Raw genomic sequence first — 17,088 nt, 5'->3', positions numbered from 1 at the left:
CAGCGTGTGGATGAGGTGACGATGCGAGTCATCTTTACATCAATGCCGTGCTAAAATCTGTGCCAATCTATTACCGGGGCACCCCTATCAATTAATGGGAACACCCTGTGATTCAGTGTTTTCCCATCTTGCGTAGATCCTTAGATGGGCGGCATAATTTGCACAATACGTTTGTGGGCTGGCCGTATGATGCAAAAGAGCTCACATCCCCGTGTAATTTCGTAACAACATCACTCATTTTTTTTTAAGTTTTAACGCGGAACGTGTGAGCTTAGCATCCGTACTTGACACAAAGAGGAAAAGAATTAAAAAGATTGAATAACAAAATCAAAGTACTAATAAGTGTGATACAAAATTCCGCTCTGCCATTGAAGTTTTCACTTTATTCTGTCGATATATCAATCGAATATTTGAAAAACACATCATTCAAACACAATACTGTATCTCACCTTGTATTATATCGGCAGACCATCTTAGTGATATGTCAGTGTAGTTTTACACGTAATTTTATGGTGGTCCATAGATGGTTAGCTCCACGGCAAAATAAAGGTCACTGTACTCGCGTTACACGGTCTGTGCAACTGAATCTTTGCATATAGACCTGCAGCAAGTCTTTCTACAATGTAATAGTAAACGATGCAAAACATCTGAAGGAAGACAGTAGCAAAGGGTTCGTGTGTGTCATTATTTCCAGCAGAGAGATACAGCATTTTTGTAAGTGATTGGCATCTACATTCTCTCTAGAATGATGTGCGGAAAGTGCATTCTGAAGAGGTAACTACAGGATGCGTCCCAGTTCTTTGAAATTGAACTTCATTCAGTGCATACCAATAACAAATCCCGAAGGGTTGCACGGAAAGATCAAAATATCCAGGGATGCATGGAAGAAGAACTTAAATCTACAGACTACAGTCAGTGAGTGTGCTCAAAATGTATGAGTGTATGAATCATGTGTGCTTTGAGTGCGTCTATCTTTGCGTGAACATGTAAATGTTGGAAGAGACAGGTGTATAACATGATTCTGTTGCTGAGCCTTGTGATCATTGCACTTTGAATAGACAGAAATAAACACGCAAACAAACAAATACTGATTTCTATTGCTTTCTGTATCATCGTTTACCAGCTGTTTAGAACTATGCGGCTTTTAATTCCAAATCGATTTCTAACAAAGAATATCCAGGTGAAAATAGCCGACATGTTTCATTGTTGTACGGAATGTGTTATTCCCTTATGCCACCTGTTGTTGATGATTGTGATTTCGTCGTGATACGAGTTTGCTAAGTGGTGATTGAATAACAGATCGATACAGCCATTCGGCCACTGCTCATTTCCAATCGTTTCCTTGCTTTCGCCATGCGCGCTTCCTGTCACGGCCAAATCAAATATCACGACCCAAAGTGCACGGCATAGATTTTAGGGCCATGACGCACTCAATGTCTCGCCCCTCAGTTCGATGGACTGTCTCTTATGCGCGTAGATTATGAGTTATCCAAAACACGACGTATACTAGGATGGTTCGCTTAAAAAAAAAATAAACACGACTAAAAAAAAAATACATAGGTAGTATTACCGGATGCGATGGTCTCTAGGCGTAGATTGAGATACAGTCTATACATAACTATGGATGTGCCGTGATTTCCCACTTGAAATGATAAAAAAATTATATTCTGAACTAGAATAGCGCAGGGGCGTTGTTGAGAACATGGGATAATGCTTTGTGATATAACTTCTAGGAAAAAGTTGTTTTATTTGATTCTTAAATACGCTAGCGTGTTTATCTTGATTAATTTTGAATGTTCAACAGTCAAAGTGTATGAATTTAATTTGTTTAAAAGTTGCAGTTAACACACTAATAAATCACCCTTTGCCATAAATCACAGATTACCGTGCATAGTTTCCCTCGTTGAGATTCAGAAGTGGTAGACTTCCGATCTTGCGTCTGGTAGGGTGGCCTCCGGAAGAAAGAGGCCGCGATCGTGGCTTTAAATGACTGCTCGTGCGGTAGACAGAATATCTAAACATCCTGTCTTTACCGCCTGTACTGGCAAGTGACTAGAAACACTTTTGAGCTCTCAAACAAGCCAAGAAAAAAGAATGAATAAACAAACAAATGAATACGTAGAAATTCCTCTTATTTTCAATTGACCCGTTTATCGCCGATCACATAACTTCCAGTATACATTCTATAGACCCTTTTCAAAACAGACTGTAAGCACTCACACAATCTCAACAGACGATGATGAACAAAAGAGAGAGGAAAACAAAACAAACAATGACACTGCACTTGATGTGTCACTTATACCGTTGGAATTATGTTTAACTTTTGGAGCAAACTGGTGTGGAAGTCAATTCTCTTGGAGATGGAAAGCCAATGTAGATCGTTAAGGAGGGGTGTTGCGCGAGTGACCGTGGGCTCGTTATCATCTTCAACATAATCCTTAGATGAACTACAGCAGACTTTGCGAGAGACAGATTTGATATTTTTAAGGCTTAACCTGTTTTCAGTCATCCTTATTTCAGCAACAACGTGATTTCCTCTGCTGCTCATCGTTACTTGTAATGAAGCAGAGGTTCCGAAACAAATAAGAGACAAAAAGGTATAAAGCAACATATTTTGAACAAACAGGTCATCCTTAAAAGGACACGCCTACGAATGGAAGAAATCTGTACATAGGTCATACACAATGAATACCATGTTGACAGAAACTATCACCCTGAATGTGAATATTTAGCGCGAATTCCAGATTAAAATGAAATTGAACTTCAGTTGTATAAATATGTGACATCAATTTGGAGTCAATTGTCAGTTAGGAAATGAGTGACTGCCGCATGGTCCGTACCTTGCAGTGGATAGGAATTGTGAATCGTCATTTGTAGTGGATTACCATCGCATTCCCTTGCACCTATGCACTTCTGTGTGTATTTTGTGAACCTTCATTTTGGTGGATGATAATAATACATGTATACGAGAACGTTTGTCTTCACTAAACAGCATTTTACTTCAGGCTATATCGTGGGTCCATTGCTCATGGCTTGTGGCGCAAATATGGCAGCTTGACTTATTGACAAACCAAAACAGTCAGCATTGACCGTATTATGTACAGAGAAAATCACGTCTCCAAATTTCTGCCGATGGGTATCACTCCGTTGCGGATTGTGCTAAAGGTCACTCACTATCTACGGCAGGCAACATATTTGAACTCGCTCTCATTTCTTGGGAAAAGGGGGTGAGGCAAAATCGGAGTCAACTAGCTGTGTATCTTCCTCGAGACTTCCAGACCGGTCCACCACCTGTCCTATACTGACCACATGGTTATCCGCGTTTGCGTCGGTTACCAAGAGAGTCTCTGGCAGAGCCCCCGGGGTGCAGTCCTCCTATTATAGTCCAGCTTTCTTACACCTATAACCGTATCAGTTTCCCCTCACTCCACCTCCCTCTCCTTTCTCCCTTGTCCTCCTTCTCGCTCTATCTCTCCTTCTCCCTCCTCTCTTTACCTCTCCATTTTCTATCCTTTCTGTTTTCCTCTGTCTCCTCTCCCCCATCTCTCTCCCTCTCTCTCAAACTCGCTTTCTGTCTCTTTATACCCATTTCTCACCCCTATTCCTAATTTATGTCTCCATTTATTACTCCATCTTCAATTTCAAACATCCTATCGTATCCCCCTGTGTCTTTTTCTCCCTTTTTTTTTTGCATACCATTTGTCTCCCCTCTGTCTGTCGTTCTGTCTTTCTGTCTTTCTGTCTTTCTGTCTTTCTGTCTCTCTTTCTCTCTCTCTCTCTACAACCTTTCACCATCAGCACGTTCATCATCGTATCTTATCTTGATGCCTTCACCACTGGGAAATAGGCTCATCAAAACTTTGTGTACGGGTCAATGCGCCCACAAAATTATTTATCGCACTGCCTTTTGACGCTAGAACTGTGTGCTGTGACAGTGGGTGCAACTTTTCTTCTCCACGAAAACAGCAACAGCAACAACAAAAAGTGAAACAATAAGCTGAAAAGTTGATTGATGGTAAGCTGAGTTTGATCCTTACTTCTCGACAGTTGATCATAAACCAGCTACATCTTTAAAAAAAGATAAAGTAGGTTGAGTAGGTCAAGCCATTTTGGTAAAGCCGTCGATGCCTTCTCCTACAATCCAGAATGATGCATTCCAATTCCCGGCTATCTAATGCAGATAACGACTAAGTGACCTTCTTCCAGTTTCATGAATGCATTACGCTGCGAGTGCATGGTGCATTTGTGTGCTGGTTTAAACTGCAGGGTTGCTTGAGTCCTACTTAGTCGATTTCCATTGCAAACCAGTGGTTCCTGTCATCAAGGCGTCAATGGTAGTCAGCAAAAAAAAAAAATGTCACAGGGCTAACCTTTGATTATTTCTTCTGCTTGGGTTCGAGGTAAATACATTTATCTTTCATATAAGCATGGGATGACATCACTTTCGTAATTCTTGATCTAACAAAAAGGATAGCTACCTTTAAGCTAAGAAACTAGGAGAAAACAATTGGGGAGGATGAACATAATTCATGCGCCATTTATGTCAGACAAAGTTGCCAACGCAGTTGTACCCGAGATGCATCCGGAACCAAGCTTGAATATTGATGGTCATCATGACATCTCGGTGGTCGCACTGGGGGAGTCACTTTCCTCCTCCCGATCTTCGCCCATCACGACGTCGATCTCAGACACGTCAGGATGATGACATCTTGACTCTCCCCGCTGGTTTTGCGGTGGGAATTCTATTAAGGAGTGCGACAGGTGGTGGTCAGGTAAATGGACATCCAATACCGCCGGCTGCTCCAGCGGAACCGACACGGGTATGGTCCGATATCACACCAGTTTTCTCGCAGCGGAGGTGGAGACGGTTTAAAGCACCGTCTGCGAAAAACGAGATCAAGATTACAGGAATACGAAACTTTTTTCCCTTTCTTACGTTGAAAGCAGCATAAATGTATATGAACAAAGGGTATACTTCAGCATTGGGAGGATTTAAACTGAGTGAGCACTGTATAATGTAAAGGGTTAAGGCAAGAGGTGTACCAAGTGGAGATTCTGAAGATTATGGGTTCAAGTATTGTCTGGTGGTCCCCTCAACTGGCCGCGAGCAAGATATTTACCCAATCTTATTCCTTCTGACCCAAGCGTAGAGATGGATAGATAGCAGACAGTGGACTTCATCAAGATGATTATATAGAAATCTTGGAGTAAACAGCTTTCACTGCAGTAACTACTGAGGTGAAATAAGGCAGTACTAGTTTTGCCAAACATCTATTTATTTATCTTTGAAAGGATGCTGTTAAACTTATTTCAGATTGCCAAATAAATGAATGAATGATGTCCAGACAGCGCCATAACCACGCAATATTATGTAAACAAAATACCTTACCACTTTCCTTGTTTTGGACAGAACAATGAAGGGCAATCAAGCAAAATAAATTCTTAATATGTTATTCTATAAAAATAATGAAATCATGATGAAAGGGCCAAGCAAACTCATAAGTGAATTGTAAAAACAGACTGGCATGAATGTATGAAAATTTCTTACCTTTTGTTTGCTTCATAATGAGCACTTCTTGTTGAGGTCCGCGTAATGGAAGCACGTGACCGATCACATGTCTATATAGCAAGCGATTGCAGTCTTGTTTATGGTCCTCTTGTATACCCGTTTTGTTTGTTTTGTTTTGTTTTGTTTTGTTTTGTTTTTCTCGACAGGCAACCCGACCCTTATTCACAATTCTCCTATGACATCGGCCAGGCTGACACGTTTGGCTTGGTGGTGAAGAAAAAAAAAACCCACAGCATTTGATCACAATCTATAATGAAATGTATTACCAGCGAAATGGGTTTTTCAAAGAAGCACATTGCGGTCAAAATGAGCAGCATCTTGGGGAAAGGATGTTTAGATTCATCGAAGAAATGGGATGTTTACGCATGCATTCATTATCTTGTCTTTCGGACTTTCCCTACTCACCATCTAAACAATGTAGAGGCGCCATTACTGTCATCTATAGATTTATGAGATGCCCCAAATTATGTTGCATCTTCATGGAATTACTAAAACACCTTTAAGCCTGACGCTTTCTCGCCAGCTAACATATTGACCATTAAAGATATTGAATAAGAAAATATCGTAGAGCCATGAGATACAGTCAAAACTCTTGTAACGCTTGTGAGTAGGTAGAACGTCAGACCAGTTAAAATTTAGTCCGAAAAGAAAGGGTAATAGTTTACAAGCACAACAGTGAAAATTTGATCAAAACCGGATAAAAATTAGGGAAATTATGAAGTTCTTTTATGAAGTCTTTTTTTTTTCATGAAAACAGTTCTTGAACAGTCAATATGAATATACAAATATTGAGCTGATGCCGTCACCACACAACTTGTCATGTACTGTAATTTGTACATGAAATCCTTAAATTTTCGTGTGTTTTTTTCAGTTCAAACACAATTAAGCCACATTCTGAAATAATACATCTGACTGACCATTATCTTGAAGTTATTCAACCAGGAATAACATGATTTTTGACACTTTTATGGCAGAAACCTGAATTTCGCTCATTTTTACGCGATGAATGGAGAATTGCGAGGTGATGACGTGCTCATGTTGAGGGAGAGATATATCTTGTATAAGTTGGTGGAAGATGACAGTGAATTACTTTTTCATTTGTTGTGACTGACATTAAGACGGATCAAGATGTATCTTTTGCATTTATATTTTGCACTATATATGTAGATTCGTCCTTACCGCCTTACATGATATTCCTAGACAACGTCCTTTGCGTCTACACTGACAATCAATTAATGTGAACGTAACGGTACCCCCTCACACATCTCGAAGGCCCAGAAAATCTTTTGACCGAGGCTGTACGAAGGCACTCGATCCCGATATTCTAAATAACACGAGCACACGCGCCTCACTTCGTTTGAAGACTCCGAAGGGCCGATTTCGAAATCTAACCCTTCGGTTGCCATGGTAACCCATCTGAATATGAGAGGCTGCCCAGTTGACTGCCTCAGACGCACTTTCGGCTGCCGGCTGCTGGGTGGCAAATGTAGGCCTTCCAATGAAAGGTGATCCTTTGGAGAGAGGCCAGAAATATTGCGACTGATAAGGGAAGTGTACTTGCGCGGTTTTTCAGCCCCTGCTCCAGTCATTCCAGTCATTTGCAATACAAGTTGTTGAACTCTTGATGAGACATTTTGTTGTCTTTTTTCTTGTGACATTCGATATTTTCTTGCTCTCTCGTTTCTACTTGGTGGGAAGGAGCTACATATTTCCATTATTATCAAGTCGTTACATCTCGCTTCACTTTGAACAATTTTGTGTATATACTTGATACAGGAGTATAGTCAAAGTTTTGCCCCCTTTTCAACTTTTTGGTTTCTCTTTTCAAAAACATTACTACATGACCGGGAAAAATGTGTACTTTTTTTTGTCCCCGCCGAACGAGTTCGAGCAGGGGACTATGAAACGGGCTCCGTACGTGTGTGTGTCCGTGTATCCGTCCGTCCGTCTGTGCGTCCGTGTGTGATCAAAATGTTCAATTTGCTACTTCTCTGTCATTTATGAGCTAATTTTGATTCTGTTTGCTTTATATGATAGCACTACATGGGAGCTTTGAAACTTCTACACAAAATTTCGGTTGTGACCTTTGACCTTGACCTTTGACCTATATTGTACATTTTGCTTCAAAATGCTACTCCTTCGCCATTTCTAACCCGATTTTGATTCCGTTTGCTTTATGTGATGGCACTAGGTGTGGGCTTCAAAACTTCTACACAGAATTTTGACCTTTGACTTCTTTGACCTTTGACCTTGATTTTTGACCTATATTGTACATTGGCTACAAAATGCTACTCCTTCGCCATTTCTAACCCGATTTCGATTCCGTTTGCTTTATGTGATGGCACTAGATGAGGGCGTCAAAACTTCTACACAGAATTTTGACCTTTGACCTTGATTTTTTACCTATATTGTACATTTTGCTACAAAATGCTACTCCTTCGCCATTTCTAACCCGATTTTGATTCCGTTTGCTTTAAGTGATGGCACTAGGTGAGGGCTTCAAAATTTCTGCACAGAATTTCGACCTTTGACTTCTTTGACCTTTGACCTTGATTTTTGACCTGTATTGTACATTTTGCTACAAAATGCTACTCCTTCGCCATTTCTAACCCAATTTCGATTCCGTTTGCTTTATGTGATGGCACTAGGTGAGGGCTTCAAAATTTCTACACAGAATTTTGACCTTTGACTTCTTTGACCTTTGACCTTGATTTTTGACCTGTATTGTACATTTTGCTACAAAATGCTACTCCTTCGCCATTTCTAACCCGATCTCACTTCCGTTTGCTTTATGTGATGGCACTAGGTGAGGGCTTCAAAACTTCTACACAGAATTTTGACCTTTGACTTCTTTGACCTTTGACCTTGATTTTTTACCTATATTGTACATTTTGCCACTAAATGCTACTTCCGGCGGGGACATATGTTACGCACCGCGTAATTTCTACTTTTCCTTGTTTAAATTCATTGAGATTCTCACCTTTGAATTCACCACTTGGTGCATATGATCGAAGTCATTTTATCTTTGAATGTCACTTGTTTGATGAGAAGTGATGCATCAGATGAGTTATGCGCCATGCGAAGTAACGTCGATATACTCTTACTCTAAGATTCGCATCAGCATTCACATATACCTATTTTTTTTTTGTATCCCTGTTAAAGACGATCCCTGTGTTCACTGAAAATTCCGAGTACTCTCTTATCTGTGAGGCATTAACATTCGCATTTCTCACGTCGCGATGAAAGCATGACGATTTCCGTGTTTCGCGCTTTGTAATCTAGACTGAAATTCAGTCAGCCGCTTGACGTATTATCTCAGACCGATCGTTTACTACAGCTATTTTGCTCGTACTGATGATAATTCAAAAGACCGTATAGACGTAATGTCGTCATAAATCTTAGCCGTGGCCCGAGTTACGAAGTAGCTTCGATTCGATTCCCCCCTCTATACCCATGGCAAAGCAATCTACAGACCCGGAATTGAAGTATCTTGCCATTTGGAATGAAAACCTCCCACGAGTGGTCAGCAAACAGTACGTGCTCACATAATGGCGACGCCTCACCACGCTACGGTCACGTGGGCGCGGAACTGGGTGCCCTAAACCACGCCGAGTACGACTCAAAGAAGATCGATTCGCCTCGGTGCTGTAGATGCCTAGAGAGGGAGAAAGAAGGGCAGAGGATTGGGGAAAGTGGGTGTGATGGGGGCAAATTGCTGGCTGCGATTTGAGATCAAATGAAGCCGGAACCATGCAGATGAAAAAAATATTGGATCGTGTGGTAACCAGGTACCAGAAGGGGGCGTTGTGGGAGCAACGGTATTGCGGATAAAAATCTCTCGGCAAATTAGACTCTCTTGGCACAGTGTAGGTAGAAGTAAGGGTACAAGCGTGCGTGGGAAGTTAATAACAGAAGATTACGAATTCTTACACATCAAGAAGGAGCATCAAGCGAGTATTTAACGAGAAATCGTTTGAATGAAGCACAGCCATTATGACAATGAGACTATAATATGATCGTTTCAAGTGGAAAGGGGGGGGGGGGGGCTGTACCAAGACTCAAACAACCGTGGTTACCTTCGTCACAATTATTGTTCCAGGCAACCAGAGAGCTCAACATAGCAGCAAACTCACATATGGATACCAGTCTACCAAGAACTGAAATGTGTTCGCGCCCCGTGAGACTCAGTTTCAATGAGTATTGCTAGGCGATAATGACATCTATGATGTTGTATATACATACGAGCGATGACAATGATTTCAGTAAGGGTAATAAAGTGACACAATCGATAATGTTAATGTTGTGAGGTATACGTTTTCTTCAATATTTCTGGCCTCTGTACAAATGAAATTTATAAGATGGCAACTTTGATATCATAATAATAATTGTATTCATGTTTTGTTGAAACTTACGTGATTCAGAGTTCCTTTAGATATTATGTACTCATGTAAGCGTTATGTATATTACTCTGTATTACTTTATATGGAAATAAAATCATTTTGAATTGAATTGAACTGCTGATCTATATTGTCAGCATCAGCAGTTGCAATCTTACAAATTCCATTTTTACAGAGGGCAGACAAATTGACGGAAACTCATTTCTCATAATCTTCAACCCCTTCTTAAAGGGGATGTCTATAGTAACTGATCAGTGGGAATCAGTGGGAATGTTGGAGGATGATTGTTCCAATCCTTCTGGGATTCATTTAAGAGTACATTATATATCTACTGTTGTGTGGAAATTATTTGCTTCAGAGTGGTCTCACATTCAAGTAATGTGCAGTTTAATGTTTCCAGGTTAGCATGCCTGTACAGTGACGGGGCGATCGTTTACGGTAAACAGCACATTACTTGAATATGAGACCATTCTGAAGCAAATAATTTCCACTCAACAATAGATATATAATGTACTCTTAAATGAATCCCACAAATATTGGAACAATCATCCCCCGGCATTCCCACTGATTCCCACTGATCAGTTACTAGCCATCCCCTTTAACTCTTTGCTTGCCACCTCAATTTCTTATCCACTATATGTATGAATGTGAAATATGTGCACATTTTACTCATTGGTACAGAAAAGGGTAATAATCTTTTGCTTTCATGCAACATTTATGTTGACGATCATTATTTTCTTGATAGCTGTCATGATAATCATGAGAGTCACACACCAACAAGAAACTAAGAAATATTTACAAAATCTCCCCAAACAACGGAAGAGTATCTAAGCAAACTAACAGTCATCTATTAATATGTTAATGTTACATCACTTGTTTCGAAATTGATGTATTACCTGAAATACTCAATTGCACATTCAACAACTGTATTCGGAAGTAGGGCCTACAACTAACTGCTTCGGAATTGTTCATGAGAATTACGTGATATTTTCATAAGCTTTTTTAAATCATTCAATATCGATATAGACTATCATCACAGAATTTTAATCCAACACTCTGCTAGAGATTGTATATAGACATCGCCCTTTGTTGAATTTTTTTTCATGTCAAGCCGCAAAGCTCATACGACACAGACATCTCGCTTAATATTCTTTTAGTTAGAATATCTCAATTTACTTTGGACAAACAAACACTAGGAATGACATGTTCGTACATCAAACATGAAGGCGGTTGTAGGACATGGTGGGGGGGGGGTGGGGACTGGATATCTTTACCTTCTTGGCTGTGGAGAAAATTAAAAATTGACTCGGAGCACATGAAACGTGCGTCGACAGCATAACTCATTCGTGTTAAGCCTATCAATATCGCTTACTTCGAGGCAAAATCAAAACAAAACAAAACGAAACGAAAAGCCAACTTCATATATATGACGAAGCTCATGGCTAGTACAATAACAAGGCAAAGAGGGGGAAAGCCAAATAACAAGGAACTCAGCGTACTCCGACCGATATTGGCATTGCCAATCGATTAGCAAATATCAAGAGGTTAGCGGCGAGCACATTTTTTTTTCGCTTACTTTCTTCTCTGATGCAGTAAAATGCCACGACGCTTCTTTCATGTCTATTCATAATGTCGGAATAACTTTTGGTGTGAGCAGACAGCATGTCTCTATAAAAAGACGAAATGTTGGCTTAATCAAAGTGTTTGTTATGCTGCTTCGTAGGCCTTCATCTGGAACGGAGACATGCATCGAACTATTGCTCTGCATGCAGGCATGTCAGCTCTCAGAGAGGCCAGTAAGGGCAGGGCTTGAAATATTCAATCCTCGCGCGGGGCTGCTGTTTGGAAATCCCTGAATTTGAAGTAAAATCACATTAACACTCGGCAAGATTGAGACCGCTGCACCAGCGGCAAACCCCGATACCAGTATTTGCTCGCGGGGCTTTTGCAAACTGCAGCAGAGCTAGCTCCTATAATAAGAAGTCACATTCACTCTGGTACCTTACTTCGTCGTATCTTGGATCACCGCATCCTCGTGGCGTGTAAACACGGCTCGATGTCCCTAAACCAATGTTTGAGAAGGCGGACGAGTGTGCGTGGCACCGGTCTTTTGAGACGTGACATTTCAGTCCCTCTATCCAGGGCCAGGCAAGGATGGGAAGAAGGAGCATTATTTCGTGACCAAGCATGGCTACTCATGTTTATCACTTCCTGGTTTAAGCCCCCTTACCCTATCTTGCGGGTATCTGCTGACAAGATCCCCCGCATTCGCGTTCATTACTCGTCTTTGCTCTACGCCATTTACCTCATCGCACTCCAGCCTGGTATATAATCCACGCATCTAGCTCGCTTCCCTTGCGCGCCACGTACAGCATTCGCTACAGGTAATCCACCTGTTGCGAGTATATAGATACTCTTATACAATGTCTAGTGAGCTCCAGACGAGCAAAATTGATTTGGCATTACGTTGCTGACAGCTACACGGAAAAAGCAAATTGATCTGAACCTGTGAGATTACACCAGGCTTGCATGCCGACAGAGTTCGGCGTTGATACGCTCATACACAGGTTGATTTTCTTCACGGTAACCCCACTCTGTGATTTTGCATGATGAAACTGAAAGAAGAAAAGTTAGATAACACATATATGCAATTCAGTGAACGCTTTATCACAATCGGAAAAGAAAAAAAAAGAAAGGTACAGAATTTGTGACTTTCACAAGTTTTCAATGCCTTTACAACTCTTCAAAAGTTTGTTTGTTTGTTTGTTTGTATTATTTTTATTTTTAACATACAAGACACCATAAGCGTCAATTTAGACAGTATAGCTTAGCTATAAACACTTCAGAAAATCAAAGACGTCATCTTTCTGCATTATTACAATTCTGGTATAATTTCATGCAAGTGATATAATCATTTCTAGATGGAAGATATGAAAAAAAATATGAAGCGTGGCAATATCATCCCCTCAAGAATAATTTGCATTGTGATAGTGACACTGTTTCGTGAAAAAGCAAGAAACCTTATTTTTCTTACTTTCTTAATTTCTTAAAACTAGTGACGCTTTACTTTCACAATCCTGTCCGTTTCGTTTTTCGTCTTTTGATTAAAGCCAACACGATACTTTGAGTTGAGTTCCTCCTTTAACGGTGCTGTGTATTACTCTTGACACCGCTTAATCCTTTCTGCTGGACACTTTAGATTTACCGTAGCACTCAGCAGCGCAAGACGCATTAATAAGGCTCGCCCTAGGGAGGGCGGTCTTCGCGAGAATAATGACGTAATTCCTGAGCCTTTTGTTAATGAGGCACTGCAGTCACGTGAGAAGGGTTAAAAAAAACCAATTTTCCACTACGTATCGTCTAGGCAGTGCAAATTACTGTCTACTGAAGTAGCACAACACGATTTGAGAATTAAAAAACACGCTAACAAAACAAGAATATAGATCTATTTTACTTAGGAAGAAATCAATCTTGTATGACGGACGGGTGTTCAAAATTTCAGAGGAATGTTTTGGCAGGAGCATCCGGGACAATAATGGGGTATAGGTTGCATTGTTCGCAATAACATATTTACAGTAGGATGAAGACAACATTTTTTTTTCTTGTGATGGCGACAATGTAACTCATCATATAATATAATCCTCTTATATTGAGCTGACTGAGAGACTAATCCAGCCCTCGGAGGAGGTGTAAAGAATGATATCCTTTCTCGCTATCAAAAGTCGATGGGATGCGCTGACAATGTGGCGGTAGAATTTGGTCGCGCGTCATTCCAACACTGTCAGCCGCCTATGACTACATTGGCTTGCGATGGGGTCGGAAGTGCATGTCCCAGAGGATGTGGGTGGCTGAAACTGTAGATTTGATGGAGAATGCCAGAAATTCTGACTTCAACAGCAGCAGCAGTAACAACAACAACAACAAAAATGATATTCCGATCTTATCATAGAAGGTGTCTCAGATGATGGCATTTTTATTCTAATGCCTCAGCAACGAAGTGTCGCCGGAAGGCATTATGTTTTAGGGGTTGTTTGTCCGTCCGTAATAAACTTTGTGGATAGCGTAACTTAAGAACCGTTCTAGGTATCCACATGAAACTTAGCGTATGAGAGTGGACGAAGTTGTGCCTATCAACGTTTGCATGCACACGATTAAGGTCAAAGGTAAAGGTTAAATTCTTAAAATTTCACTATTTTTCGATTTCACTATTTTCCAGGCATCTCTGCAATGCCTGAAGGTATTTTCATGAAACTTTGTGTATACATGTATTACTAGTTAAAGATTCTCTAGGGAAAGTTTTGGGCCATGGGAATCAAAGAGCAAAGGTCAAAGGTCAAGTGAAAACGCTAAAATTTCACGTTTTCTCCATATCTTGGAAATGGCTCATGCATGTTATCTTCATAAAACTTGGTATATATGCATGTACTGCCTGACAATGCTTCTCTTGAGAATTCTTCGGTCATGAGTCAAAGGTCAAGGGTTAAAGGCCAGGCGAAAATCCAAAACTCCCATTTAATACCTCTAAGGCAGTTTAGCCATGCAAATGAAATCTGGTTCAAGGAAGGTAAACACTTAACACATCTTTTTCTCTTTTTTTGGGGGGGGGGGGGACCATCAAACTTTCAAACATGTAATTTCATTTTTTTCCAATCACGTGAAACTATCGTCTCAAATGTCAAGATGTACAGTGCGTATCAAAAAAAAAAGGTAATCCAACTTTGGAGGGCTACTATTTTATAATTGTCGGCTATGGAGTGTGCAATGTTAATTGAGAGGAAAGGGGAACTCTTCCTCTTTCCATTGATACCTATTTATGTTGACAAATGTCATGCATGACTGAGCACATGAACTTTAAAGACAACAATGACAAATTGCACGTTTTCCAAGTTTGATTATCTTTTTTTTTGATACGCACTGTATAGCAGACCTATCGGATAATAATGCAATATGGAGGAATAATACGATTCGCCATATATATATATATATATACATATTTTTAAAGCAATATTCTCAGGATACCGCATTCATTATAAAGGTTCGAGCATCTGACGCCCAAACACCGCTTGCGCTCTGTGAACACGGTAGTCATGTTTACTTTCACATTCATCGATTTCTTTTCTTTCTATTCACAAGCAAAGGAATGTATGCCACCTTGCTTGAACCTTTAAAAAGGGAAATCGATGAGTCTTTATAAAGGACCAATTGCAGCAGTGTAGTGATGTAAAAGACTACCACAGACTAGATTTATGTGACCCGACAAGACGTTTCCTGAGAGAATATTGGGAAAATTGATACGAGAAACCACAAGGGAAAACTGAAAATTGTAAGAGCAATATTTCATTTCTTTTTATTTCCGACAAAAGTATACAAAGCAAATGACATTTGCATATAAAAAAAATTGAGTACAATTTTAGTGCAGACTTATATGAACAATCGTCAATGATCCTAGTAAGCAGTGCAGAAGAAGAAAAAGAAAATAAACCATCAGGAAGAAAAATAGGTCAAGTCAGTATTCTCAGAAAATTTATGAAATACATGAATATGTAACATTTTGGATTGTGAAAGATTTAATGCCATCTCCCTTGGCAGCAGTTAGCACCTCTTATAGGTTCCACGGCAGTTAACGTCATCAAAATAGGAAAATTGTAGTTCAATGTATGAAGTTCAGTCAATGTTAGATAGCGGATGACGGGGGAAATTGACTGAAATCGAGTACTTACATTCACGAATGTCATCGAAGAAGCTGACATATTTACTTTTCTCATTAACCACTCACAAGAGTGTGCACAATGAGTGATCTAAATCAAACAGCGTAACATCATGTGCATATTTCTGTCCTCTTTTCACTTTCGCTTTAGATCTACGTTCTCCCAAGCGGCTCGTTAACACTGGCAACTCGTCGAATCATTATGGTGAATTATTATGCTTGCTAGACTCAATTTGTGATTCGTCATTCTGTTTCATTCCAGACCAATTTCTCACCCTCGTCTTTTACTTTAATAGAACCGGATACATTAAGTCATGTTTTGAGGAGGAGAAGGAGGTGAGGTAAGGGTGGGGGGGGGGGGGGGAGAGAGCTCGCGGCCATTCAGGGGGAGGGAAGGCAAGGATTTTTATCTGACGCGCAAAAATTAGTCGAAGATATCAAGGTCTTGGCTGAAATCGGCGTTAATGGGTATACATCGTGCGGGCTCCCCAGGGGGGAGACAAACTTCGGACGCTACATGATTTATTCACCTAGCGCATAATAATCATAGTGGATGATGTTACGGTCTCAAGGGAAAGTGAATAATGGGAATGAATGGTAAAGATCTACGTAATGTGAATTTGCTTTCTTGGTACAAGAGCAGAAGAAAGAGGGAAGTAGGGCATTTGACCTTCGTCCAACTCGAGGAAATAACAGGAAGCAAACATCTTGGAATCACAGATCGCAGTCTCATTATATAGAAACTGCAACACGTGTATGTGTGTGTGTGTGTGTGTGTGTGTGTGTGCGTGTGCATGTGTTTGTTGAAGGTGTGTATAGGTGTGTATGTATATAATATGTGTTTGTGTGCGTGTGTTTGCGTATAGTTGTATAGTAGTTGTGTAGTTTGTGTATTTGTATGTACTTTTGTGAGTACAGTTTTGTTTGCGTGTATAGGTGTGTAGTTTTGTATGTAATGTCCTTGTTTATTTGTGCATGTGTTTCAGAGAGGACGACATGCGTTTTAGGACAAATACGTACACAAAGTTTCTCTATAGAATATTGGAATTTAATTTCAAAGTTATCGAAAACACACCTGCGTATCACTATGTTTATGAATTTAAGAGTTCTTTCTTCCCGCAGCGATTTGCCTGGCTTCATCTCCTAGAGGAGACACTTTGCATCAGTGGAGCGGAGATATTCTGCGCCATAAATGGGCCTCAGCGGTACATCTCCAGAGCAATGGGTGTTACGAGTGCCGCTTTATACCCTCTTAATAGCGTCTGTTCGATCATTGTCACCTTCATATTTTTCTGTTGCCATCTATATGTATGTATATATGATATATATGATATATACACATATGTATATATATATAAAGCTTATCTCACCATCAACCATGCTCTTTGTCATTCAAACATAATTTATGCTTACAT

General features: G+C 40.2%; 1 protein-coding gene across 1 annotated transcript in view; it reads left to right on the top strand.

Annotated features, from left to right (window-relative positions):
- The window catches only part of LOC139722569 (dual 3',5'-cyclic-AMP and -GMP phosphodiesterase 11A-like), a 135,396-nt gene that overhangs the window by 69,098 nt on the left and 49,210 nt on the right, over nt 1-17,088 (top strand). The gene's annotated exons all lie outside the window — the stretch shown is intronic.

Source organism: Diadema antillarum, unplaced genomic scaffold (assembly GCF_040938485.1).
Source record: "Diadema antillarum isolate AM-2024a unplaced genomic scaffold, OU_Dant_1.0 scf00000167, whole genome shotgun sequence".
Lineage (NCBI taxonomy): Eukaryota > Metazoa > Echinodermata > Echinoidea > Diadematoida > Diadematidae > Diadema > Diadema antillarum.
Note: the sequence above shows the minus strand (reverse complement) of the source record. Positions and strands in the feature narration are given on the sequence as shown.